Raw genomic sequence first — 25984 nt, 5'->3', positions numbered from 1 at the left:
CAGCTCCCATCAGCATTGTGAACCTTTTCCAGCCTTTATACCCACCTGGCCAACTCAGCCAGCTTAATACAAACACAATGACGGTGACATGAAATGCGTCAACGCCAGTCTCTGCTGCTTGATGTCGGTCTCTTTCTGAGAAGCCACTTTCTCAAAACCTTTGCCGCTTTCTTCCCAGACTCTGTCGACCATAGCCATAGATGCTCGGAGGCACACTTGATGACAGCATTGCATAAGTAATGGGACTTTGCCTTCTGGATAAACACCAGGTTACGAGTCTACTCCTTCTGATGCAGCCAGATGCTCTTGGGTGGAGTCGGCGTTTGATTTAAAGCAACAGACTGGCTACTCTAGCAGTTCCCTTGCTTTCTGGTGACTAGCATTAGCCAATCTCCAGACCTTGCCTTCTGGAACAATAAGATGTTAGAGGTCCACTCCTTCCCATGCACCGATAATATGCTGTTGGGTGGAGTCAGGGTTTTCTTTGAAGCAACAGACTGGCTAAACCCGCAGGCCCTTGTTGTCTGGTGATTAGTAGCCCACGCTCTCCCTGCCACTTTAGATCCGAGGTCAGGGAACACAAGCTCTGCTTTTGAAAGGGCTGTTTAGAGGTGAGGACAATCCACTGCTAACCAGCTGTAGCTAGAAGAAGAGCCTCCTTCACCCCTTTTTGGAGATATTGCTTCTGACTCCAGAATGCATCCACTCCGCATCAGCAATTTGCCCTTGACTTCCTCTCGCTTGCCTGGGAAGAGCCAAACCAGCTCTCCCTGGTGGTCTAGTGGCTAGGATTCGGCGCTCTCACTGCCGCGGCCCGGGTTCGATTCCCGGTCAGGGAAAAATCTTCATTCTCCACCCGAAGCCAGCAGGTTTTCTGCTTCTTTCAGAACACTGGTAGTAGCTGGACACCGTCGTCTGGGCTTCTGCCTAGCAGAGCTGAAAAAGGTTTCGCCATCCATCCCAATGGCTTTCTCAGCTCCAATCAGCATTGTGAACCTTTTCCAGCCTTTATACCCACCTGGCCAACTCAGCCAGCTTAATACAAACACAATGACGGTGACATGAAATGCGTCAACGCCAGTCTCTGCTGCTTGATGTCGGTCTCTTTCTGAGAAGCCACTTTCTCAAAACCTTTGCCCCTTTCTTCCCAGACTCTGTCGACCATAGCCAAAGATGCTCGGAGGCACACTTGATGACAGCATTGCATATGTAATGGGACTTTGCCTTCTGGATAAACACCAGGTTACGAGTCAACTCCTTCTGATGCAGCCAGATGCTCTTGGGTGGAGTCGGCGTTTGATTTAAAGCAACAGACTGGCTACACTAGTAGTTCCCTTGCTTTCTGGTGACTAGCATTAGCCAATCTCCAGACCTTGCCTTCTGGAACAATAAGATGTTAGAGGTCCACTCCTTCCCATGCACCGATAATATGCTGTTGGGTGGAGTCAGGGTTTTCTTTGAAGCAACAGACTGGCTAAACCCGCAGGCCCTTGTTGTCTGGTGATTAGTAGCCCACGCTCTCCCTGCCACTTTAGATCCGAGGTCAGGGAACACAAGCTCTGCTTTTGAAAGGGCTGTTTAGAGGTGAGGACAATCCACTGCTAACCAGCTGTAGCTAGAAGAAGAGCCTCCTTCACCCCTTTTTGGAGATATTGCTTCTGACTCCAGAATGCATCCACTCCGCATCAGCAATTTGCCCTTGACTTCCTCTCGCTTGCCTGGGAAGAGCCAAACCAGCTCTCCCTGGTGGTCTAGTGGCTAGGATTCGGCGCTCTCACCGCCGCGGCCCGGGTTCGATTCCCGGTCAGGGAAAAATCTTCTTTCTCCACCCGAAGCCAGCAGGTTTTCTGCTTTTTTCAGAACACTGGTAGTAGCTGGACACCGTCGTCTGGGCTTCTGCCTAGCAGAGCTGAAAAAGGTTTCGCCATCCATCCCAATGGCTTTCTCAGCTCCAATAAGCATTGTGAACCTTTTCCAGCCTTTATACCCACCTGGCCAACTCAGCCAGCTTAATACAAACACAATGACGGTGACATGAAATGCGTCAACGCCAGTCTCTGCTGCTTGATGTCGGTCTCTTTCTGAGAAGCCACTTTCTCAAAACCTTTGCCCCTTTCTTCCCAGACTCTGTCGACCATAGCCAAAGATGCTTGGAGGCACACTTGATGACAGCATTGCATATGTAATGGGACTTTGCCTTCTGGATAAACACCAGGTTACGAGTCAACTCCTTCTGATGCAGCCAGATGCTCTTGGGTGGAGTCGGCGTTTGATTTAAAGCAACAGACTGGCTACACTAGTAGTTCCCTTGCTTTCTGGTGACTAGCATTAGCCAATCTCCAGACCTTGCCTTCTGGAACAATAAGATGTTAGAGGTCCACTCCTTCCCATGCACCGATAATATGCTGTTGGGTGGAGTCAGGGTTTTCTTTGAAGCAACAGACTGGCTAAACCCGCAGGCCCTTGTTGTCTGGTGATTAGTAGCCCACGCTCTCCCTGCCACTTTAGATCCGAGGTCAGGGAACACAAGCTCTCCTTTTGAAAGGGCTGTTTAGAGGTGAGGACAATCCACTGCTAACCAGCTGTAGCTAGAAGAAGAGCCTCCTTCACCCCTTTTTGGAGATATTGCTTCTGACTCCAGAATGCATCCACTCCGCATCAGCAATTTGCCCTTGACTTCCTCTCGCTTGCCTGGGAAGAGCCAAACCAGCTCTCCCTGGTGGTCTAGTGGCTAGGATTCGGCGCTCTCACCGCCGCGGCCCGGGTTCGATTCCCGGTCAGGGAAAAATCTTCTTTCTCCACCCGAAGCCAGCAGGTTTTCTGCTTCTTTCAGAACACTGGTAGTAGCTGGACACCGTCGTCTGGGCTTCTGCCTAGCAGAGCTGAAAAAGGTTTCGCCATCCATCCCAATGGCTTTCTCAGCTCCAATCAGCATTGTGAACCTTTTCCAGCCTTTACACCCACCTGGCCAACTCAGCCAGCTTAATACAAACACAATGACGGTGACATGAAATGCGTCAACGCCAATCTCTGCTGCTTGATGTCGGTCTCTTTCTGAGAAGCCACTTTCTCAAAACCTTTGCCGCTTTCTTCCCAGACTCTGTCGACCATAGCCAAAGATGCTCGGAGGCACACTTGATGACAGCATTGCATAAGTAATGGGACTTTGCCTTCTGGATAAACACCAGGTTACGAGTCAACTCTTTCTGATGCAGCCAGATGCTCTTGGGTGGAGTCGGCGTTTGATTTAAAGCAACAGACTGGCTACACTAGCAGTTCCCTTGCTTTCTGGTGACTAGCATTAGCCAATCTCCAGACCTTGCCTTCTGGAACAATAAGATGTTAGAGGTCCACTCCTTCCCATGCACCGATAATATGCTGTTGGGTGGAGTCAGGGTTTTCTTTGAAGCAACAGACTGGCTAAACCCGCAGGCCCTTGTTGTCTGGTGATTAGTAGCCCACGCTCTCCCTGCCACTTTAGATCCGAGGTCAGGGAACACAAGCTCTCCTTTTGAAAGGGCTGTTTAGAGGTGAGGACAATCCACTGCTAACCAGCTGTAGCTAGAAGAAGAGCCTCCTTCACCCCTTTTTGGAGATATAGCTTCTGACTCCAGAATGCATCCACTCCGCATCAGCAATTTGCCCTTAACTTCCTCTCGCTTGCCTGGGAAGAGCCAAACCAGCTCTCCCTGGTGGTCTAGTGGCTAGGATTCGGCGCTCTCACCGCCGCGGCCCGGGTTCGATTCCCGGTCAGGGAAAAATCTTCTTTCTCCACCCAAAGCCAGCAGGTTTTCTGCTTCTTTCAGAACACTGGTAGTAGCTGGACACCGTTGTCTGGGCTTCTGCCTAGCAGAGCTGAAAAAGGTTTCGCCATCAATCCCAATGGCTTTCTCAGCTCCCATCAGCATTGTGAACCTTTTCCAGCCTTTATACCCACCTGGCCAACTCAGCCAGCTTAATACAAACACAATGACGGTGACATGAAATGCGTCAACGCCAGTCTCTGCTGCTTGATGTCGGTCTCTTTCTGAGAAGCCACTTTCTCAAAACCTTTGCCGCTTTCTTCCCAGACTCTGTCGACCATAGCCATAGATGCTCGGAGGCACACTTGATGACAGCATTGCATAAGTAATGGGACTTTGCCTTCTGGATAAACACCAGGTTACGAGTCTACTCCTTCTGATGCAGCCAGATGCTCTTGGGTGGAGTCGGCGTTTGATTTAAAGCAACAGACTGGCTACTCTAGCAGTTCCCTTGCTTTCTGGTGACTAGCATTAGCCAATCTCCAGACCTTGCCTTCTGGAACAATAAGATGTTAGAGGTCCACTCCTTCCCATGCACCGATAATATGCTGTTGGGTGGAGTCAGGGTTTTCTTTGAAGCAACAGACTGGCTAAACCCGCAGGCCCTTGTTGTCTGGTGATTAGTAGCCCACGCTCTCCCTGCCACTTTAGATCCGAGGTCAGGGAACACAAGCTCTCCTTTTGAAAGGGCTGTTTAGAGGTGAGGACAATCCACTGCTAACCAGCTGTAGCTAGAAGAAGAGCCTCCTTCACCCCTTTTTGGAGATATTGCTTCTGACTCCAGAATGCATCCACTCCGCATCAGCAATTTGCCCTTGACTTCCTCTCGCTTGCCTGGGAAGAGCCAAACCAGCTCTCCTTGGTGGTCTAGTGGCTAGGATTCGGCGCTTTTCCAGCCTTTATACCCACCTGGCCAACTCAGCCAGCTTAATACAAACACAATGACGGTGACATGAAATGCGTCAACGCCAGTCTCTGCTGCTTGATGTCGGTCTCTTTCTGGGAAGCCACTTTCTCAAAACCGTTGCCGCTTTCTTCCCAGACTCTGTCGACCATAGCCAAAGATGCTCAGAGGCACACTTGATGACAGCATTGCATAAGTAATGGGACTTTGCCTTCTGGATAAACACCAGGTTACGAGTCAACTCCTTCTGATGCAGCCAGATGCTCTTGGGTGGAGTCGGCGTTTGATTTAAAGCAACAGACTGGCTACACTAGCAGTTCCCTTGCTTTCTGGTGACTAGCATTAGCCAATCTCCAGACCTTGCCTTCTGGAACAATAAGATGTTAGAGGTCCACTCCTTCCCATGCACCGATAATATGCTGTTGGGTGGAGTCAGGGTTTTCTTTGAAGCAACAGACTGGCTAAACCCGCAGGCCCTTGTTGTCTGGTTATCAGTAGCCCACGCTCTCCCTGCCACTTTAGATCCGAGGTCAGGGAACACAAGCTCTCCTTTTGAAAGGGCTGTTTAGAGGTGAGGACAATCCACTGCTAACCAGCTGTAGCTAGAAGAAGAGCCTCCTTCACCCCTTTTTGGAGATATTGCTTCTGACTCCAGAATGCATCCACTCCGCATCAGCAATTTGCCCTTGACTTCCTCTCGCTTGCCTGGGAACATCCAAACCAGCTCTCCCTGGTGGTCTAGTGGCTAGGATTCGGCGCTCTCACCGCCGCGGCCAGGGTTCGATTCCCGGTCAGGGAAAAATCTTCTTTCTCCACCCGAAGCCAGCAGGTTTTCTGCTTCTTTCAGAACACTGGTAGTAGCTGGACACCGTCGTCTGGGCTTCTGCCTAGCAGAGCTGAAAAAGGTTTCGCCATCCATCCCAATGGCTTTCTCAGCTCCAATCAGCACTGTGAACCTTTTCCAGCCTTTATACCCACCTGGCCAACTCAGCCAGCTTAATACAAACACAATGACGGTGACATGAAATGCGTCAACGCCAGTCTCTGCTGCTTGATGTCGGTCTCTTTCTGAGAAGCCACTTTCTCAAAACCTTTGCCGCTTTCTTCCCAGACTCTGTCGACCATAGCCAAAGATGCTCGGAGGCACACTTGATGACAGCATTGCATAAGTAATGGGACTTTGCCTTCTGGATAAACACCAGGTTACGAGTCAACTCCTTCTGATGCAGCCAGATGCTCTTGGGTGGAGTCGGCGTTTGATTTAAAGCAACAGACTGGCTACACTAGCAGTTCCCTTGCTTTCTGGTGACTAGCATTAGCCAATCTCCAGACCTTGCCTTCTGGAACAATAAGATGTTAGAGGTCCACTCCTTCCCATGCACCGAAAATATGCTGTTGGGTGGAGTCAGGGTTTTCTTTGAAGCAACAGACTGGCTAAACCCGCAGGCCCTTGTTGTCTGGTGATTAGTAGCCCACGCTCTCCCTGCCACTTTAGATCCGAGGTCAGGGAACACAAGCTCTCCTTTTGAAAGGGCTGTTTAGAGGTGAGGACAATCCACTGCTAACCAGCTGTAGCTAGAAGAAGAGCCTCCTTCACCCCTTTTTGGAGATATTGCTTCTGACTCCAGAATGCATCCACTCCGCATCAGCAATTTGCCCTTGACTTCCTCTCGCTTGCCTGGGAAGAGCCAAACCAGCTCTCCCTGGTGGTCTAGTGGCTAGGATTCGGCGCTCTCACCGCCGCGGCCCGGGTTCGATTCCCGGTCAGGGAAAAATCTTCTTTCTCCACCCGAAGCCAGCAGGTTTCCTGCTTCTTTCAGAACACTGGTAGTAGCTGGACACCGTCGTCTGGGCTTCTGCCTAGCAGAGCTGATAATGGTTTCGCCATCCATCCCAATGGCTTTCTCAGCTCCAATCAGCACTGTGAACCTTTTCCAGCCTTTATACCCACCTGGCCAACTCAGCCAGCTTAATACAAACACAATGACGGTGACATGAAATGCGTCAACGCCAGTCTCTGCTGCTTGATGTCGGTCTCTTTCTGAGAAGCCACTTTCTCAAAACCTTTGCCGCTTTCTTCCCAGACTCTGTCGACCATAGCCAAAGATGCTCGGAGGCACACTTGATGACAGCATTGCATAAGTAATGGGACTTTGCCTTCTGGATAAACACCAGGTTACGAGTCAACTCCTTCTGATGCAGCCAGATGCTCTTGGGTGGAGTCGGCGTTTGATTTAAAGCAACAGACTGGCTACACTAGCAGTTCCCTTGCTTTCTGGTGACTAGCATTAGCCAATCTCCAGACCTTGCCTTCTGGAACAATAAGATGTTAGAGGTCCACTCCTTCCCATGCACCGATAATATGCTGTTGGGTGGAGTCAGGGTTTTCTTTGAAGCAACAGACTGGCTAAACCCGCAGGCCCTTGTTGTCTGGTGATTAGTAGCCCACGCTCTCCCTGCCACTTTAGATCCGAGGTCAGGGAACACAAGCTCTCCTTTTGAAAGGGCTGTTTAGAGGTGAGGACAATCCACTGCTAACCAGCTGTAGCTAGAAGAAGAGCCTCCTTCACCCCTTTTTGGAGATATTGCTTCTGACTCCAGAATGCATCCACTCCGCATCAGCAATTTGCCCTTAACTTCCTCTCGCTTGCCTGGGAAGAGCCAAACCAGCTCTCCCTGGTGGTCTAGTGGCTAGGATAAGGCGCTCTCACCGCCGCGGCCCGGGTTCGATTCCCTGTCAGGGAAAAGTCTTCTTTCTCCACCCGAAGCCAGCAGGTTTTCTGCTTCTTTCAGAACACTGGTAGTAGCTGGACACCGTCGTCTGGGCTTCTGCCTAGCAGAGCTGATAAAGGTTTCGCCATCCATCCCAATGGCTTTCTCAGCTCCAATCAGCATTGTGAACCTTTTCCAGCCTTTATACCCACCTGGCCAACTCAGCCAGCTTAATACAAACACAATGACGGTGACATGAAATGCGTCAACGCCAGTCTCTGCTGCTTGATGTCGGTCTCTTTCTGGGAATCCACTTTCTCAAAACCGTTGCCGCTTTCTTCCCAGACTCTGTCGACCATAGCCAAAGATGCTCAGAGGAACACTTGATGACAGCATTGCATAAGTAATGGGACTTTGCCTTCTGGATAAACACCAGGTTACGAGTCAACTTCTTCTGATGCAGCCAGATGCTCTTGGGTGGAGTCGGCGTTTGATTTAAAGCAACAGACTGGCTACACTAGCAGTTCCCTTGCTTTCTGGTGACTAGCATTAGCCAATCTCCAGACCTTGCCTTCTGGAACAATAAGATGTTAGAGGTCCACTCCTTCCCATGCACCGATAATATGCTGTTGGGTGGAGTCGGGGTTTTCTTTGAAGCAACAGACTGGCTAAACCCGCAGGCCCTTGTTGTCTGGTGATTAGTAGCCCACGCTCTCCCTGCCACTTTAGATCCGAGGTCAGGGAACACAAGCTCTCCTTTTGAAAGGGCTGTTTAGAGGTGAGGACAATCCACTGCTAACCAGCTGTAGCTAGAAGAAGAGCCTCCTTCACCCCTTTTTGGAGATATTGCTTCTGACTCCAGAATGCATCCACTCCGCATCAGCAATTTGCCCTTGACTTCCTCTCGCTTGCCTGGGAAGAGCCAAACCAGCTCTCCCTGGTGGTCTAGTGGCTAGGATTCGGCGCTCTCACCGCCGCGGCCCGGGTTCGATTCCCGGTCAGGGAAAAATCTTCTTTCTCCACCCGAAGCCAGCAGGTTTTCTGCTTCTTTCAGAACACTGGTAGTAGCTGGACACCGTCGTCTGGGCTTCTGCCTAGCAGAGCTGAAAAAGGTTTCGCCATCCATCCCAATGGCTTTCTCAGCTCCAATCAGCATTGTGAACCTTTTCCAGCCTTTATACCCACCTGGCCAACTCAGCCAGCTTAATACAAACACAATGACGGTGACATGAAATGCGTCAACGCCAGTCTCTGCTGCTTGATGTCGGTCTCTTTCTGAGAAGCCACTTTCTCAAAACCTTTGCCGCTTTCTTCCCAGACTCTGTCGACCATAGCCAAAGATGCTCGGAGGCACACTTGATGACAGCATTGCATAAGTAATGGGACTTTGCCTTCTGGATAAACACCAGGTTACGAGTCAACTCCTTCTGATGCAGCCAGATGGCCCGGGTTCGATTCCCGGTCAGGGAAAAGTCTTCTTTCTCCACCCGAAGCCAGCAGGTTTTCTGCTTCTATTAGAACACTGGTAGTAGCTGGACACCGTCGTCTGGGCTTCTGCCTAGCAGAGCTGATAAAGGTTTCGCCATCCATCCCAATGGCTTTCTCAGCTCCAATCAGCATTGTGAACCTTTTCCAGCCTTTATACCCACCTGGCCAACTCAGCCAGCTTAATACAAACACAATGACGATGACATGAAATGCGTCAACGCCAGTCTCTGCTGCTTGATGTCGGTCTCTTTCTGAGAAGCCACTTTCTCAAAACCTTTGCCGCTTTCTTCCCAGACTCTGTCGACCATAGCCAAAGATGCTCGGAGGCACACTTGATGACAGCATTGCATAAGTAATGGGACTTTGCCTTCTGGATAAACACCAGGTTACGAGTCAACTCCTTCTGATGCAGCCAGATGCTCTTGGGTGGAGTCGGCGTTTGATTTAAAGCAACAGACTGGCTACACTAGCAGTTCCCTTGCTTTCTGGTGACTAGCATTAGCCAATCTCCAGACCTTGCCTTCTGGAACAATAAGATGTTAGAGGTCCACTCCTTCCCATGCACCGATAATATGCTGTTGGGTGGAGTCAGGGTTTTCTTTGAAGCAACAGACTGGCTAAACCCGCAGGCCCTTGTTGTCTGGTGATTAGTAGCCCACGCTCTCCCTGCCACTTTAGATCCGAGGTCAGGGAACACAAGCTCTCCTTTTGAAAGGGCTGTTTAGAGGTGAGGACAATCCACTGCTAACCAGCTGTAGCTAGAAGAAGAGCCTCCTTCACCCCTTTTTGGAGATATTGCTTCTGACTCCAGAATGCATCCACTCCGCATCAGCAATTTGCCCTTGAATTCCTCTCGCTTGCCTGGGAAGAGCCAAACCAGCTCTCCCTGGTGGTCTAGTGGCTAGGATTCGGCGCTCTCACCGCCGCGGCCCGGGTTCGATTCCCGGTCAGGGAAAAATCTTCTTTCTCCACCCGAAGCCAGCAGGTTTTCTGCTTCTTTCAGAACACTGGTAGTAGCTGGACACCGTCGTCTGGGCTTCTGCCTAGCAGAGCTGAAAAAGGTTTCGCCATCCATCCCAATGGCTTTCTCAGCTCCAATCAGCATTGTGAACCTTTTCCAGCCTTTATACCCACCTGGCCAACTCAGCCAGCTTAATACAAACACAATGACGGTGACATGAAATGCGTCAACGCCAATCTCTGCTGCTTGATGTCGGTCTCTTTCTGAGAAGCCACTTTCTCAAAACCTTTGCCGCTTTCTTCCCAGACTCTGTCGACCATAGCCAAAGATGCTCGGAGGCACACTTGATGACAGCATTGCATAAGTAATGGGACTTTGCCTTCTGGATAAACACCAGGTTACGAGTCAACTCTTTCTGATGCAGCCAGATGCTCTTGGGTGGAGTCGGCGTTTGATTTAAAGCAACAGACTGGCTACACTAGCAGTTCCCTTGCTTTCTGGTGACTAGCATTAGCCAATCTCCAGACCTTGCCTTCTGGAACAATAAGATGTTAGAGGTCCACTCCTTCCCATGCACCGATAATATGCTGTTGGGTGGAGTCAGGGTTTTCTTTGAAGCAACAGACTGGCTAAACCCGCAGGCCCTTGTTGTCTGGTGATTAGTAGCCCACGCTCTCCCTGCCACTTTAGATCCGAGGTCAGGGAACACAAGCTCTCCTTTTGAAAGGGCTGTTTAGAGGTGAGGACAAGCCACTGCTAACCAGCTGTAGCTAGAAGAAGAGCCTCCTTCACCCCTTTTTGGAGATATAGCTTCTGACTCCAGAATGCATCCACTCCGCATCAGCAATTTGCCCTTAACTTCCTCTCGCTTGCCTGGGAAGAGCCAAACCAGCTCTCCCTGGTGGTCTAGTGGCTAGGATTCGGTGCTCTCACCGCCGCGGCCCGGGTTCGATTCCCGGTCAGGGAAAAATCTTCTTTCTCCACCCAAAGCCAGCAGGTTTTCTGCTTCTTTCAGAACACTGGTAGTAGCTGGACACCGTCGTCTGGGCTTCTGCCTAGCAGAGCTGAAAAAGGTTTCGCCATCCATACCAATGGCTTTCTCAGCTCCCATCAGCATTGTGAACCTTTTCCAGCCTTTATACCCACCTGGCCAACTCAGCCAGCTTAATACAAACACAATGACGGTGACATGAAATGCGTCAACGCCAGTCTCTGCTGCTTGATGTCGGTCTCTTTCTGAGAAGCCACTTTCTCAAAACCTTTGCCGCTTTCTTCCCAGACTCTGTCGACCATAGCCAAAGATGCTCGGAGGCACACTTGATGACAGCATTGCATAAGTATTGGGACTTTGCCTTCTGGATAAACACCAGGTTACGAGTCAACTCCTTCTGATGCAGCCAGATGCTCTTGGGTGGAGTCGGCGTTTGATTTAAAGCAACAGACTGGCTACACTAGCAGTTCCCTTGCTTTCTGGTGACTAGCATTAGCCAATCTCCAGACCTTGCCTTCTGGAACAATAAGATGTTATTGGTCCACTCCTTCCCATGCACCGATAATATGCTGTTGGGTGGAGTCAGGGTTTTCTTTGAAGCAACAGACTGGCTAAACCCGCAGGCCCTTGTTGTCTGGTGATTAGTAGCCCACGCTCTCCCTGCCACTTTAGATCCGAGGTCAGGGAACACAAGCTCTCCTTTTGAAAGGGCTGTTTAGAGGTGAGGACAATCCACTGCTAACCAGCTGTAGCTAGAAGAAGAGCCTCCTTCACCCCTTTTTGGAGATATTGCTTCTGACTCCAGAATGCATCCACTCCGCATCAGCAATTTGCCCTTAACTTCCTCTCGCTTGCCTGGGAAGAGCCAAACCAGCTCTCCCTGGTGGTCTAGTGGCTAGGATAAGGCGCTCTCACCGCCGCGGCCCGGGTTCGATTCCCTGTCAGGGAAAAGTCTTCTTTCTCCACCCGAAGCCAGCAGGTTTTCTGCTTCTTTCAGAACACTGGTAGTAGCTGGACACCGTCGTCTGGGCTTCTGCCTAGCAGAGCTGATAAAGGTTTCGCCATCCATCCCAATGGCTTTCTCAGCTCCAATCAGCATTGTGAACCTTTTCCAGCCTTTATACCCACCTGGCCAACTCAGCCAGCTTAATACAAACACAATGACGGTGACATGAAATGCGTCAACGCCAGTCTCTGCTGCTTGATGTCGGTCTCTTTCTGGGAATCCACTTTCTCAAAACCGTTGCCGCTTTCTTCCCAGACTCTGTCGACCATAGCCAAAGATGCTCAGAGGAACACTTGATGACAGCATTGCATAAGTAATGGGACTTTGCCTTCTGGATAAACACCAGGTTACGAGTCAACTTCTTCTGATGCAGCCAGATGCTCTTGGGTGGAGTCGGCGTTTGATTTAAAGCAACAGACTGGCTACACTAGCAGTTCCCTTGCTTTCTGGTGACTAGCATTAGCCAATCTCCAGACCTTGCCTTCTGGAACAATAAGATGTTAGAGGTCCACTCCTTCCCATGCACCGATAATATGCTGTTGGGTGGAGTCAGGGTTTTCTTTGAAGCAACAGACTGGCTAAACCCGCAGGCCCTTGTTGTCTGGTGATTAGTAGCCCACGCTCTCCCTGCCACTTTAGATCCGAGGTCAGGGAACACAAGCTCTCCTTTTGAAAGGGCTGTTTAGAGGTGAGGACAATCCACTGCTAACCAGCTGTAGCTAGAAGAAGAGCCTCCTTCACCCCTTTTTGGAGATATTGCTTCTGACTCCAGAATGCATCCACTCCGCATCAGCAATTTGCCCTTGACTTCCTCTCGCTTGCCTGGGAAGAGCCAAACCAGCTCTCCCTGGTGGTCTAGTGGCTAGGATTCGGCGCTCTCACCGCCGCGGCCCGGGTTCGATTCCCGGTCAGGGAAAAATCTTCTTTCTCCACCCGAAGCCAGCAGGTTTTCTGCTTCTTTCAGAACACTGGTAGTAGCTGGACACCGTCGTCTGGGCTTCTGCCTAGCAGAGCTGAAAAAGGTTTCGCCATCCATCCCAATGGCTTTCTCAGCTCCAATCAGCATTGTGAACCTTTTCCAGCCTTTATACCCACCTGGCCAACTCAGCCAGCTTAATACAAACACAATGACGGTGACATGAAATGCGTCAACGCCAGTCTCTGCTGCTTGATGTCGGTCTCTTTCTGAGAAGCCACTTTCTCAAAACCTTTGCCGCTTTCTTCCCAGACTCTGTCGACCATAGCCAAAGATGCTCGGAGGCACACTTGATGACAGCATTGCATAAGTAATGGGACTTTGCCTTCTGGATAAACACCAGGTTACGAGTCAACTCCTTCTGATGCAGCCAGATGGCCCGGGTTCGATTCCCGGTCAGGGAAAAGTCTTCTTTCTCCACCCGAAGCCAGCAGGTTTTCTGCTTCTATTAGAACACTGGTAGTAGCTGGACACCGTCGTCTGGGCTTCTGCCTAGCAGAGCTGATAAAGGTTTCGCCATCCATCCCAATGGCTTTCTCAGCTCCAATCAGCATTGTGAACCTTTTCCAGCCTTTATACCCACCTGGCCAACTCAGCCAGCTTAATACAAACACAATGACGATGACATGAAATGCGTCAACGCCAGTCTCTGCTGCTTGATGTCGGTCTCTTTCTGAGAAGCCACTTTCTCAAAACCTTTGCCGCTTTCTTCCCAGACTCTGTCGACCATAGCCAAAGATGCTCGGAGGCACACTTGATGACAGCATTGCATAAGTAATGGGACTTTGCCTTCTGGATAAACACCAGGTTACGAGTCAACTCCTTCTGATGCAGCCAGATGCTCTTGGGTGGAGTCGGCGTTTGATTTAAAGCAACAGACTGGCTACACTAGCAGTTCCCTTGCTTTCTGGTGACTAGCATTAGCCAATCTCCAGACCTTGCCTTCTGGAACAATAAGATGTTAGAGGTCCACTCCTTCCCATGCACCGATAATATGCTGTTGGGTGGAGTCAGGGTTTTCTTTGAAGCAACAGACTGGCTAAACCCGCAGGCCCTTGTTGTCTGGTGATTAGTAGCCCACGCTCTCCCTGCCACTTTAGATCCGAGGTCAGGGAACACAAGCTCTCCTTTTGAAAGGGCTGTTTAGAGGTGAGGACAATCCACTGCTAACCAGCTGTAGCTAGAAGAAGAGCCTCCTTCACCCCTTTTTGGAGATATTGCTTCTGACTCCAGAATGCATCCACTCCGCATCAGCAATTTGCCCTTGAATTCCTCTCGCTTGCCTGGGAAGAGCCAAACCAGCTCTCCCTGGTGGTCTAGTGGCTAGGATTCGGCGCTCTCACCGCCGCGGCCCGGGTTCGATTCCCGGTCAGGGAAAAATCTTCTTTCTCCACCCGAAGCCAGCAGGTTTTCTGCTTCTTTCAGAACACTGGTAGTAGCTGGACACCGTCGTCTGGGCTTCTGCCTAGCAGAGCTGAAAAAGGTTTCGCCATCCATCCCAATGGCTTTCTCAGCTCCAATCAGCATTGTGAACCTTTTCCAGCCTTTATACCCACCTGGCCAACTCAGCCAGCTTAATACAAACACAATGACGGTGACATGAAATGCGTCAACGCCAATCTCTGCTGCTTGATGTCGGTCTCTTTCTGAGAAGCCACTTTCTCAAAACCTTTGCCGCTTTCTTCCCAGACTCTGTCGACCATAGCCAAAGATGCTCGGAGGCACACTTGATGACAGCATTGCATAAGTAATGGGACTTTGCCTTCTGGATAAACACCAGGTTACGAGTCAACTCTTTCTGATGCAGCCAGATGCTCTTGGGTGGAGTCGGCGTTTGATTTAAAGCAACAGACTGGCTACACTAGCAGTTCCCTTGCTTTCTGGTGACTAGCATTAGCCAATCTCCAGACCTTGCCTTCTGGAACAATAAGATGTTAGAGGTCCACTCCTTCCCATGCACCGATAATATGCTGTTGGGTGGAGTCAGGGTTTTCTTTGAAGCAACAGACTGGCTAAACCCGCAGGCCCTTGTTGTCTGGTGATTAGTAGCCCACGCTCTCCCTGCCACTTTAGATCCGAGGTCAGGGAACACAAGCTCTCCTTTTGAAAGGGCTGTTTAGAGGTGAGGACAAGCCACTGCTAACCAGCTGTAGCTAGAAGAAGAGCCTCCTTCACCCCTTTTTGGAGATATAGCTTCTGACTCCAGAATGCATCCACTCCGCATCAGCAATTTGCCCTTAACTTCCTCTCGCTTGCCTGGGAAGAGCCAAACCAGCTCTCCCTGGTGGTCTAGTGGCTAGGATTCGGTGCTCTCACCGCCGCGGCCCGGGTTCGATTCCCGGTCAGGGAAAAATCTTCTTTCTCCACCCAAAGCCAGCAGGTTTTCTGCTTCTTTCAGAACACTGGTAGTAGCTGGACACCGTCGTCTGGGCTTCTGCCTAGCAGAGCTGAAAAAGGTTTCGCCATCCATACCAATGGCTTTCTCAGCTCCCATCAGCATTGTGAACCTTTTCCAGCCTTTATACCCACCTGGCCAACTCAGCCAGCTTAATACAAACACAATGACGGTGACATGAAATGCGTCAACGCCAGTCTCTGCTGCTTGATGTCGGTCTCTTTCTGAGAAGCCACTTTCTCAAAACCTTTGCCGCTTTCTTCCCAGACTCTGTCGACCATAGCCAAAGATGCTCGGAGGCACACTTGATGACAGCATTGCATAAGTATTGGGACTTTGCCTTCTGGATAAACACCAGGTTACGAGTCAACTCCTTCTGATGCAGCCAGATGCTCTTGGGTGGAGTCGGCGTTTGATTTAAAGCAACAGACTGGCTACACTAGCAGTTCCCTTGCTTTCTGGTGACTAGCATTAGCCAATCTCCAGACCTTGCCTTCTGGAACAATAAGATGTTATTGGTCCACTCCTTCCCATGCACCGATAATATGCTGTTGGGTGGAGTCAGGGTTTTCTTTGAAGCAACAGACTGGCTAAACCCGCAGGCCCTTGTTGTCTGGTGATTAGTAGCCCACGCTCTCCCTGCCACTTTAGATCCGAGGTCAGGGAACACAAGCTCTCCTTTTGAAAGGGCTGTTTAGAGGTGAGGACAATCCACTGCTAACCAGCTGTAGCTAGAAGAAGAGCCTCCTTCACCCCTTTTTGGAGATATTGCTTCTGACTCCAGAATGCATCCACTCCGCATCAGCAATTTGCCCTTGACTTCCTCTCGCTTGCCTGGGAAGAGCCAAACCAGCTCTCCCTGGTGGTCTAGTGGCTAGGATTCGGCGCTCTCACCGCCGCGGCCCGGGTTCGATTCCCGGTCAGGGAAAAATCTTCTTTCTCCACCCGAAGCCAGCAGGTTTTCTGCTTCTTTCAGAACACTGGTAGTAGCTGGACACCGTCGTCTGGGCTTCTGCCTAGCAGAGCTGAAAAAGGTTTCGCCATCCATCCCAATGGCTTTCTCAGCTCCAATCAGCATTGTGAACCTTTTCCAGCCTTTATACCCACCTGGCCAACTCAGCCAGCTTAATACAAACACAATGACGGTGACATGAAATGCGTCAACGCCAGTCTCTGCTGCTTGATGTCGGTCTCTTTCTGAGAAGCCACTTTCTCAAAACCTTTGCCCCTTTCTTCCCAGACTCTGTCGACCATAGCCAAAGATGCTCGGAGGCACACTTGATGACAGCATTGCATATGTAATGGGACTTTGCCTTCTGGATAAACACCAGGTTACGAGTCAACTCCTTCTGATGCAGCCAGATGCTCTTGGGTGGAGTCGGCGTTTGATTTAAAGCAACAGACTGGCTACACTAGTAGTTCCCTTGCTTTCTGGTGACTAGCATTAGCCAATCTCCAGACCTTGCCTTCTGGAACAATAAGATGTTAGAGGTCCACTCCTTCCCATGCACCGATAATATGCTGTTGGGTGGAGTCAGGGTTTTCTTTGAAGCAACAGACTGGCTAAACCCGCAGGCCCTTGTTGTCTGGTGATTAGTAGCCCACGCTCTCCCTGCCACTTTAGATCCGAGGTCAGGGAACACAAGCTCTGCTTTTGAAAGGGCTGTTTAGAGGTGAGGACAATCCACTGCTAACCAGCTGTAGCTAGAAGAAGAGCCTCCTTCACCCCTTTTTGGAGATATTGCTTCTGACTCCAGAATGCATCCACTCCGCATCAGCAATTTGCCCTTGACTTCCTCTCGCTTGCCTGGGAAGAGCCAAACCAGCTCTCCCTGGTGGTCTAGTGGCTAGGATTTGGCGCTCTCACCACCGCGGCCCGGGTTCGATTCCCGGTCAGGGAAAAATCTTCTTTCTCCACCCGAAGCCAGCAGGTTTTCTGCTTCTTTCAGAACACTGGTAGTAGCTGGACACCGTCGTCTGGGCTTCTGCCTAGCAGAGCTGAAAAAGGTTTCGCCATCCATCCCAATGGCTTTCTCAGCTCCAATCAGCATTGTGAACCTTTTCCAGCCTTTATACCCACCTGGCCAACTCAGCCAGCTTAATACAAACACAATGACGGTGACATGAAATGCGTCAACGCCAGTCTCTGCTGCTTGATGTCGGTCTCTTTCTGAGAAGCCACTTTCTCAAAACCTTTGCCGCTTTCTTCCCAGACTCTGTCGACCATAGCCAAAGATGCTCGGAGGCACACTTGATGACAGCATTGCATATGTAATGGGACTTTGCCTTCTGGATAAACACCAGGTTACGAGTCAACTCCTTCTGATGCAGCCAGATGCTCTTGGGTGGAATCGGCGTTTGATTTAAAGCAACAGACTGGCTACACTAGTAGTTCCCTTGCTTTCTGGTGACTAGCATTAGCCAATCTCCAGACCTTGCCTTCTGGAACAATAAGATGTTAGAGGTCCACTCCTTCCCATGCACCGATAATATGCTGTTGGGTGGAGTCAGGGTTTTCTTTGAAGCAACAGACTGGCTAAACCCGCAGGCCCTTGTTGTCTGGTGATTAGTAGCCCACGCTCTCCCTGCCACTTTAGATCCGAGGTCAGGGAACACAAGCTCTGCTTTTGAAAGGGCTGTTTAGAGGTGAGGACAATCCACTGCTAACCAGCTGTAGCTAGAAGAAGAGCCTCCTTCACCCCTTTTTGGAGATATTGCTTCTGACTCCAGAATGCATCCACTCCGCATCAGCAATTTGCCCTTGACTTCCTCTCGCTTGCCTGGGAAGAGCCAAACCAGCTCTCCCTGGTGGTCTAGTGGCTAGGATTTGGCGCTCTCACCGCCGCGGCCCGGGTTCGATTCCCGGTCAGGGAAAAATCTTCTTTCTCCACCCGAAGCCAGCAGGTTTTCTGCTTCTTTCAGAACACTGGTAGTAGCTGGACACCGTCGTCTGGGCTTCTGCCTAGCAGAGCTGAAAAAGGTTTCGCCATCCATCCCAATGGCTTTCTCAGCTCCAATCAGCATTGTGAACCTTTTCCAGCCTTTATACCCACCTGGCCAACTCAGCCAGCTTAATACAAACACAATGACGGTGACATGAAATGCGTCAACGCCAGTCTCTGCTGCTTGATGTCGGTCTCTTTCTGAGAAGCCACTTTCTCAAAACCTTTGCCGCTTTCTTCCCAGACTCTGTCGACCATAGCCAAAGATGCTCGGAGGCACACTTGATGACAGCATTGCATATGTAATGGGACTTTGCCTTCTGGATAAACACCAGGTTACGAGTCAACTCCTTCTGATGCAGCCAGATGCTCTTGGGTGGAGTCGGCGTTTGATTTAAAGCAACAGACTGGCTACACTAGTAGTTCCCTTGCTTTCTGGTGACTAGCATTAGCCAATCTCCAGACCTTGCCTTCTGGAACAATAAGATGTTAGAGGTCCACTCCTTCCCATGCACCGATAATATGCTGTTGGGTGGAGTCAGGGTTTTCTTTGAAGCAACAGACTGGCTAAACCCGCAGGCCCTTGTTGTCTGGTGATTAGTAGCCCACGCTCTCCCTGCCACTTTAGATCCGAGGTCAGGGAACACAAGCTCTGCTTTTGAAAGGGCTGTTTAGAGGTGAGGACAATCCACTGCTAACCAGCTGTAGCTAGAAGAAGAGCCTCCTTCACCCCTTTTTGGAGATATTGCTTCTGACTCCAGAATGCATCCACTCCGCATCAGCAATTTGCCCTTGACTTCCTCTCGCTTGCCTGGGAAGAGCCAAACCAGCTCTCCCTGGTGGTCTAGTGGCTAGGATTCGGCGCTCTCACCGCCGCGGCCCGGGTTCGATTCCCGGTCAGGGAAAAATCTTCTTTCTCCACCCGAAGCCAGCAGGTTTTCTGCTTCTTTCAGAACACTGGTAGTAGCTGGACACCGTCGTCTGGGCTTCTGCCTAGCAGAGCTGAAAAAGGTTTTGCCATCCATCCCAATGGCTTTCTCAGCTCCAATCAGCATTGTGAACCTTTTCCAGCCTTTATACCCACCTGGCCAACTCAGCCAGCTTAATACAAACACAATGACGGTGACATGAAATGCGTCAACGCCAGTCTCTGCTGCTTGATGTCGGTCTCTTTCTGAGAAGCCACTTTCTCAAAACCTTTGCCCCTTTCTTCCCAGACTCTGTCGACCATAGCCAAAGATGCTTGGAGGCACACTTGATGACAGCATTGCATATGTAATGGGACTTTGCCTTCTGGATAAACACCAGGTTACGAGTCAACTCCTTCTGATGCAGCCAGATGCTCTTGGGTGGAGTCGGCGTTTGATTTAAAGCAACAGACTGGCTACACTAGTAGTTCCCTTGCTTTCTGGTGACTAGCATTAGCCAATCTCCAGACCTTGCCTTCTGGAACAATAAGATGTTAGAGGTCCACTCCTTCCCATGCACCGATAATATGCTGTTGGGTGGAGTCAGGGTTTTCTTTGAAGCAACAGACTGGCTAAACCCGCAGGCCCTTGTTGTCTGGTGATTAGTAGCCCACGCTCTCCCTGCCACTTTAGATCCGAGTTCAGGGAACACAAGCTCTCCTTTTGAAAGGGCTGTTTAGAGGTGAGGACAATCCACTGCTAACCAGCTGTAGCTAGAAGAAGAGCCTCCTTCACCCCTTTTTGGAGATATTGCTTCTGACTCCAGAATGCATCCACTCCGCATCAGCAATTTGCCCTTGACTTCTTCTCGCTTGCCTGGGAAGAGCCAAACCAGCTCTCCCTGGTGGTCTAGTGGCTAGGATTCGGCGCTCTCGCCGCCGCCGCCCGGGTTCGATTCCCGGTCAGGGAAAAATCTTCTTTCTCCACCCGAAGCCAGCAGGTTTTCTGCTTCTTTCAGAACACTGGTAGTAGCTGGACACCGTCGTCTGGGCTTCTGCCTAGCAGAGCTGAAAAAGGTTTCGCCATCCATCCCAATGGCTTTCTCAGCTCCCATCAGCATTGTGAACCTTTTCCAGCCTTTATACCCACCTGGCCAACTCAGCCAGCTTAATACAAACACAATGACGGTGACATGAAATGCGTCAACGCCAGTCTCTGCTGCTTGATGTCGGTCTCTTTCTGAGAAGCCACTTTCTCAAAACCTTTGCCGCTTTCTTCCCAGACTCTGTCGACCATAGCCATAGATGCTCGGAGGCACACTTGATGACAGCATTGCATAAGTAATGGGACTTTGCCTTCTGGATAAACACCAGGTTACGAGTCTACTCCTTCTGATGCAGCCAGATGCTCTTGGGTGGAGTCGGCGTTTGATTTAAAGCAACAGACTGGCTACTCTAGCAGTTCCCTTGCTTTCTGGTGACTAGCATTAGCCAATCTCCAGACCTTGCCTTCTGGAACAATAAGATGTTAGAGGTCCACTCCTTCCCATGCACCGATAATATGCTGTTGGGTGGAGTCAGGGTTTTCTTTGAAGCAACAGACTGGCTAAACCCGCAGGCCCTTGTTGTCTGGTGATTAGTAGCCCACGCTCTCCCTGCCACTTTAGATCCGAGGTCAGGGAACACAAGCTCTGCTTTTGAAAGGGCTGTTTAGAGGTGAGGACAATCCACTGCTAACCAGCTGTAGCTAGAAGAAGAGCCTCCTTCACCCCTTTTTGGAGATATTGCTTCTGACTCCAGAATGCATCCACTCCGCATCAGCAATTTGCCCTTGACTTCCTCTCGCTTGCCTGGGAAGAGCCAAACCAGCTCTCCCTGGTGGTCTAGTGGCTAGGATTCGGCGCTCTCACCGCCGCGGCCCGGGTTCGATTCCCGGTCAGGGAAAAATCTTCATTCTCCACCCGAAGCCAGCAGGTTTTCTGCTTCTTTCAGAACACTGGTAGTAGCTGGACACCGTCGTCTGGGCTTCTGCCTAGCAGAGCTGAAAAAGGTTTCGCCATCCATCCCAATGGCTTTCTCAGCTCCAATCAGCATTGTGAACCTTTTCCAGCCTTTATACCCACCTGGCCAACTCAGCCAGCTTAATACAAACACAATGACGGTGACATGAAATGCGTCAACGCCAGTCTCTGCTGCTTGATGTCGGTCTCTTTCTGAGAAGCCACTTTCTCAAAACCTTTGCCCCTTTCTTCCCAGACTCTGTCGACCATAGCCAAAGATGCTCGGAGGCACACTTGATGACAGCATTGCATATGTAATGGGACTTTGCCTTCTGGATAAACACCAGGTTACGAGTCAACTCCTTCTGATGCAGCCAGATGCTCTTGGGTGGAGTCGGCGTTTGATTTAAAGCAACAGACTGGCTACACTAGTAGTTCCCTTGCTTTCTGGTGACTAGCATTAGCCAATCTCCAGACCTTGCCTTCTGGAACAATAAGATGTTAGAGGTCCACTCCTTCCCATGCACCGATAATATGCTGTTGGGTGGAGTCAGGGTTTTCTTTGAAGCAACAGACTGGCTAAACCCGCAGGCCCTTGTTGTCTGGTGATTAGTAGCCCACGCTCTCCCTGCCACTTTAGATCCGAGGTCAGGGAACACAAGCTCTGCTTTTGAAAGGGCTGTTTAGAGGTGAGGACAATCCACTGCTAACCAGCTGTAGCTAGAAGAAGAGCCTCCTTCACCCCTTTTTGGAGATATTGCTTCTGACTCCAGAATGCATCCACTCCGCATCAGCAATTTGCCCTTGACTTCCTCTCGCTTGCCTGGGAAGAGCCAAACCAGCTCTCCCTGGTGGTCTAGTGGCTAGGATTCGGCGCTCTCACCGCCGCGGCCCGGGTTCGATTCCCGGTCAGGGAAAAATCTTCTTTCTCCACCCGAAGCCAGCAGGTTTTCTGCTTCTTTCAGAACACTGGTAGTAGCTGGACACCGTCGTCTGGGCTTCTGCCTAGCAGAGCTGAAAAAGGTTTCGCCATCCATCCCAATGGCTTTCTCAGCTCCAATAAGCATTGTGAACCTTTTCCAGCCTTTATACCCACCTGGCCAACTCAGCCAGCTTAATACAAACACAATGACGGTGACATGAAATGCGTCAACGCCAGTCTCTGCTGCTTGATGTCGGTCTCTTTCTGAGAAGCCACTTTCTCAAAACCTTTGCCCCTTTCTTCCCAGACTCTGTCGACCATAGCCAAAGATGCTTGGAGGCACACTTGATGACAGCATTGCATATGTAATGGGACTTTGCCTTCTGGATAAACACCAGGTTACGAGTCAACTCCTTCTGATGCAGCCAGATGCTCTTGGGTGGAGTCGGCGTTTGATTTAAAGCAACAGACTGGCTACACTAGTAGTTCCCTTGCTTTCTGGTGACTAGCATTAGCCAATCTCCAGACCTTGCCTTCTGGAACAATAAGATGTTAGAGGTCCACTCCTTCCCATGCACCGATAATATGCTGTTGGGTGGAGTCAGGGTTTTCTTTGAAGCAACAGACTGGCTAAACCCGCAGGCCCTTGTTGTCTGGTGATTAGTAGCCCACGCTCTCCCTGCCACTTTAGATCCGAGGTCAGGGAACACAAGCTCTCCTTTTGAAAGGGCTGTTTAGAGGTGAGGACAATCCACTGCTAACCAGCTGTAGCTAGAAGAAGAGCCTCCTTCACCCCTTTTTGGAGATATTGCTTCTGACTCCAGAATGCATCCACTCCGCATCAGCAATTTGCCCTTGACTTCCTCTCGCTTGCCTGGGAAGAGCCAAACCAGCTCTCCCTGGTGGTCTAGTGGCTAGGATTCGGCGCTCTCACCGCCGCGGCCCGGGTTCGATTCCCGGTCAGGGAAAAATCTTCTTTCTCCACCCGAAGCCAGCAGGTTTTCTGCTTCTTTCAGAACACTGGTAGTAGCTGGACACCGTCGTCTGGGCTTCTGCCTAGCAGAGCTGAAAAAGGTTTCGCCATCCATCCCAATGGCTTTCTCAGCTCCAATCAGCATTGTGAACCTTTTCCAGCCTTTACACCCACCTGGCCAACTCAGCCAGCTTAATACAAACACAATGACGGTGACATGAAATGCGTCAACGCCAATCTCTGCTGCTTGATGTCGGTCTCTTTCTGAGAAGCCACTTTCTCAAAACCTTTGCCGCTTTCTTCCCAGACTCTGTCGACCATAGCCAAAGATGCTCGGAGGCACACTTGATGACAGCATTGCATAAGTAATGGGACTTTGCCTTCTGGATAAACACCAGGTTACGAGTCAACTCTTTCTGATGCAGCCAGATGCTCTTGGGTGGAGTCGGCGTTTGATTTAAAGCAACAGACTGGCTACACTAGCAGTTCCCTTGCTTTCTGGTGACTAGCATTAGCCAATCTCCAGACCTTGCCTTCTGGAACAATAAGATGTTAGAGGTCCACTCCTTCCCATGCACCGATAATATGCTGTTGGGTGGAGTCAGGGTTTTCTTTGAAGCAACAGACTGGCTAAACCCGCAGGCCCTTGTTGTCTGGTGATTAGTAGCCCACGCTCTCCCTGCCACTTTAGATCCGAGGTCAGGGAACACAAGCTCTCCTTTTGAAAGGGCTGTTTAGAGGTGAGGACAATCCACTGCTAACCAGCTGTAGCTAGAAGAAGAGCCTCCTTCACCCCTTTTTGGAGATATAGCTTCTGACTCCAGAATGCATCCACTCCGCATCAGCAATTTGCCCTTAACTTCCTCTCGCTTGCCTGGGAAGAGCCAAACCAGCTCTCCCTGGTGGTCTAGTGGCTAGGATTCGGCGCTCTCACCGCCGCGGCCCGGGTTCGATTCCCGGTCAGGGAAAAATCTTCTTTCTCCACCCAAAGCCAGCAGGTTTTCTGCTTCTTTCAGAACACTGGTAGTAGCTGGACACCGTTGTCTGGGCTTCTGCCTAGCAGAGCTGAAAAAGGTTTCGCCATCAATCCCAATGGCTTTCTCAGCTCCCATCAGCATTGTGAACCTTTTCCAGCCTTTATACCCACCTGGCCAACTCAGCCAGCTTAATACAAACACAATGACGGTGACATGAAATGCGTCAACGCCAGTCTCTGCTGCTTGATGTCGGTCTCTTTCTGAGAAGCCACTTTCTCAAAACCTTTGCCGCTTTCTTCCCAGACTCTGTCGACCATAGCCATAGATGCTCGGAGGCACACTTGATGACAGCATTGCATAAGTAATGGGACTTTGCCTTCTGGATAAACACCAGGTTACGAGTCTACTCCTTCTGATGCAGCCAGATGCTCTTGGGTGGAGTCGGCGTTTGATTTAAAGCAACAGACTGGCTACTCTAGCAGTTCCCTTGCGTTCTGGTGACTAGCATTAGCCAATCTCCAGACCTTGCCTTCTGGAACAATAAGATGTTAGAGGTCCACTCCTTCCCATGCACCGATAATATGCTGTTGGGTGGAGTCAGGGTTTTCTTTGAAGCAACAGACTGGCTAAACCCGCAGGCCCTTGTTGTCTGGTGATTAGTAGCCCACGCTCTCCCTGCCACTTTAGATCCGAGGTCAGGGAACACAAGCTCTCCTTTTGAAAGGGCTGTTTAGAGGTGAGGACAATCCACTGCTAACCAGCTGTAGCTAGAAGAAGAGCCTCCTTCACCCCTTTTTGGAGATATTGCTTCTGACTCCAGAATGCATCCACTCCGCATCAGCAATTTGCCCTTGACTTCCTCTCGCTTGCCTGGGAAGAGCCAAACCAGCTCTCCCTGGTGGTCTAGTGGCTAGGATTCGGCGCTTTTCCAGCCTTTATACCCACCTGGCCAACTCAGCCAGCTTAATACAAACACAATGACGGTGACATGAAATGCGTCAACGCCAGTCTCTGCTGCTTGATGTCGGTCTCTTTCTGAGAAGCCACTTTCTCAAAACCTTTGCCGCTTTCTTCCCAGACTCTGTCGACCATAGCCAAAGATGCTCGGAGGCACACTTGATGACAGCATTGCATAAGTAATGGGACTTTGCCTTCTGGATAAACACCAGGTTACGAGTCAACTCCTTCTGATGCAGCCAGATGCTCTTGGGTGGAGTCGGCGTTTGATTTAAAGCAACAGACTGGCTACACTAGCAGTTCCCTTGCTTTCTGGTGACTAGCATTAGTCAATCTCCAGACCTTGCCTTCTGGAACAATAAGATGTTAGAGGTCCACTCCTTCCCATGCACCGATAATATGCTGTTGGGTGGAGTCAGGGTTTTCTTTGAAGCAACAGACTGGCTAAACCCGCAGGCCCTTGTTGTCTGGTGATTAGTAGCCCACGCTCTCCCTGCCACTTTAGATCCGAGGTCAGGGAACACAAGCTCTCCTTTTGAAAGGGCTGTTTAGAGCTGAGGACAATCCACTGCTAACCAGCTGTAGCTAGAAGAAGAGCCTCCTTCACCCCTTTTTGGAGATATTGCTTCTGACTCCAGAATGCATCCACTCCGCATCAGCAATTTGCCCTTGACTTCCTCTCGCTTGCCTGGGAAGAGCCAAACCAGCTCTCCCTGGTGGTCTAGTGGCTAGGATTCGGCGCTCTCACTGCCGCAGCCCGGGTTCGATTCCCGGTCAGGGAAAAATCTTCTTTCTCCACCCGAAGCCAGCAGGTTTTCTGCTTCTTTCAGAACACTGGTAGTAGCTGGACACCGTCGTCTGGGCTTCTGCCTAGCAGAGCTGATAAAGGTTTCGCCATCCATCCCAATGGCTTTCTCAGCTCCAATCAGCACTGTGAACCTTTTCCAGCCTTTATACCCACCTGGCCAACTCAGCCAGCTTAATACAAACACAATGACGGTGACATGAAATGCGTCAACGCCAGTCTCTGCTGCTTGATGTCGGTCTCGTTCTGAGAAGCCACTTTCTCA

The 25984-nt window shown here is 50.5% G+C and overlaps 22 non-coding genes across 22 annotated transcripts; all 22 read left to right on the top strand.

The window, feature by feature from the left end:
- Nucleotides 1-767: 767 nt before the first annotated feature.
- Nucleotides 768-839, top strand: TRNAE-CUC (transfer RNA glutamic acid (anticodon CUC)). Its single transcript has one exon. It is a non-coding gene; the product is annotated as a tRNA-Glu (tRNA).
- A 901-nt stretch (nucleotides 840-1740) lies between these two features.
- TRNAE-CUC (transfer RNA glutamic acid (anticodon CUC)) lies at nucleotides 1741-1812 on the top strand. Its single transcript has one exon. It is a non-coding gene; the product is annotated as a tRNA-Glu (tRNA).
- A 901-nt stretch (nucleotides 1813-2713) lies between these two features.
- TRNAE-CUC (transfer RNA glutamic acid (anticodon CUC)) lies at nucleotides 2714-2785 on the top strand. Its single transcript has one exon. It is a non-coding gene; the product is annotated as a tRNA-Glu (tRNA).
- A 901-nt stretch (nucleotides 2786-3686) lies between these two features.
- Nucleotides 3687-3758, top strand: TRNAE-CUC (transfer RNA glutamic acid (anticodon CUC)). Its single transcript has one exon. It is a non-coding gene; the product is annotated as a tRNA-Glu (tRNA).
- Nucleotides 3759-5434: 1676 nt separating this feature from the next.
- Nucleotides 5435-5506, top strand: TRNAE-CUC (transfer RNA glutamic acid (anticodon CUC)). The gene has a single exon. It is a non-coding gene; the product is annotated as a tRNA-Glu (tRNA).
- A 901-nt stretch (nucleotides 5507-6407) lies between these two features.
- On the top strand, nucleotides 6408-6479 carry TRNAE-CUC (transfer RNA glutamic acid (anticodon CUC)). Its single transcript has one exon. It is a non-coding gene; the product is annotated as a tRNA-Glu (tRNA).
- Nucleotides 6480-8353: 1874 nt separating this feature from the next.
- On the top strand, nucleotides 8354-8425 carry TRNAE-CUC (transfer RNA glutamic acid (anticodon CUC)). The gene has a single exon. It is a non-coding gene; the product is annotated as a tRNA-Glu (tRNA).
- A 1365-nt stretch (nucleotides 8426-9790) lies between these two features.
- On the top strand, nucleotides 9791-9862 carry TRNAE-CUC (transfer RNA glutamic acid (anticodon CUC)). Its single transcript has one exon. It is a non-coding gene; the product is annotated as a tRNA-Glu (tRNA).
- Nucleotides 9863-10763: 901 nt separating this feature from the next.
- On the top strand, nucleotides 10764-10835 carry TRNAE-CUC (transfer RNA glutamic acid (anticodon CUC)). The gene has a single exon. It is a non-coding gene; the product is annotated as a tRNA-Glu (tRNA).
- A 1874-nt stretch (nucleotides 10836-12709) lies between these two features.
- Nucleotides 12710-12781, top strand: TRNAE-CUC (transfer RNA glutamic acid (anticodon CUC)). The gene has a single exon. It is a non-coding gene; the product is annotated as a tRNA-Glu (tRNA).
- A 1365-nt stretch (nucleotides 12782-14146) lies between these two features.
- Nucleotides 14147-14218, top strand: TRNAE-CUC (transfer RNA glutamic acid (anticodon CUC)). Its single transcript has one exon. It is a non-coding gene; the product is annotated as a tRNA-Glu (tRNA).
- A 901-nt stretch (nucleotides 14219-15119) lies between these two features.
- TRNAE-CUC (transfer RNA glutamic acid (anticodon CUC)) lies at nucleotides 15120-15191 on the top strand. Its single transcript has one exon. It is a non-coding gene; the product is annotated as a tRNA-Glu (tRNA).
- A 901-nt stretch (nucleotides 15192-16092) lies between these two features.
- TRNAE-CUC (transfer RNA glutamic acid (anticodon CUC)) lies at nucleotides 16093-16164 on the top strand. Its single transcript has one exon. It is a non-coding gene; the product is annotated as a tRNA-Glu (tRNA).
- Nucleotides 16165-17065: 901 nt separating this feature from the next.
- TRNAE-CUC (transfer RNA glutamic acid (anticodon CUC)) lies at nucleotides 17066-17137 on the top strand. The gene has a single exon. It is a non-coding gene; the product is annotated as a tRNA-Glu (tRNA).
- A 901-nt stretch (nucleotides 17138-18038) lies between these two features.
- Nucleotides 18039-18110, top strand: TRNAE-CUC (transfer RNA glutamic acid (anticodon CUC)). Its single transcript has one exon. It is a non-coding gene; the product is annotated as a tRNA-Glu (tRNA).
- A 901-nt stretch (nucleotides 18111-19011) lies between these two features.
- Nucleotides 19012-19083, top strand: TRNAE-CUC (transfer RNA glutamic acid (anticodon CUC)). Its single transcript has one exon. It is a non-coding gene; the product is annotated as a tRNA-Glu (tRNA).
- Nucleotides 19084-19984: 901 nt separating this feature from the next.
- Nucleotides 19985-20056, top strand: TRNAE-CUC (transfer RNA glutamic acid (anticodon CUC)). The gene has a single exon. It is a non-coding gene; the product is annotated as a tRNA-Glu (tRNA).
- Nucleotides 20057-20957: 901 nt separating this feature from the next.
- Nucleotides 20958-21029, top strand: TRNAE-CUC (transfer RNA glutamic acid (anticodon CUC)). Its single transcript has one exon. It is a non-coding gene; the product is annotated as a tRNA-Glu (tRNA).
- Nucleotides 21030-21930: 901 nt separating this feature from the next.
- TRNAE-CUC (transfer RNA glutamic acid (anticodon CUC)) lies at nucleotides 21931-22002 on the top strand. Its single transcript has one exon. It is a non-coding gene; the product is annotated as a tRNA-Glu (tRNA).
- A 901-nt stretch (nucleotides 22003-22903) lies between these two features.
- Nucleotides 22904-22975, top strand: TRNAE-CUC (transfer RNA glutamic acid (anticodon CUC)). The gene has a single exon. It is a non-coding gene; the product is annotated as a tRNA-Glu (tRNA).
- Nucleotides 22976-23876: 901 nt separating this feature from the next.
- TRNAE-CUC (transfer RNA glutamic acid (anticodon CUC)) lies at nucleotides 23877-23948 on the top strand. The gene has a single exon. It is a non-coding gene; the product is annotated as a tRNA-Glu (tRNA).
- A 1676-nt stretch (nucleotides 23949-25624) lies between these two features.
- On the top strand, nucleotides 25625-25696 carry TRNAE-CUC (transfer RNA glutamic acid (anticodon CUC)). Its single transcript has one exon. It is a non-coding gene; the product is annotated as a tRNA-Glu (tRNA).
- Nucleotides 25697-25984: the final 288 nt, after the last annotated feature.

This window comes from Staurois parvus, unplaced genomic scaffold, assembly GCF_062004578.1.
Source record: "Staurois parvus isolate SC_StPar_1 unplaced genomic scaffold, SC_StPar_1.0 ptg001181l, whole genome shotgun sequence".
In the NCBI taxonomy this organism is placed as follows: domain Eukaryota; kingdom Metazoa; phylum Chordata; class Amphibia; order Anura; family Ranidae; genus Staurois; species Staurois parvus.
This window is presented reverse-complemented; position numbering and strand designations above follow the sequence as displayed.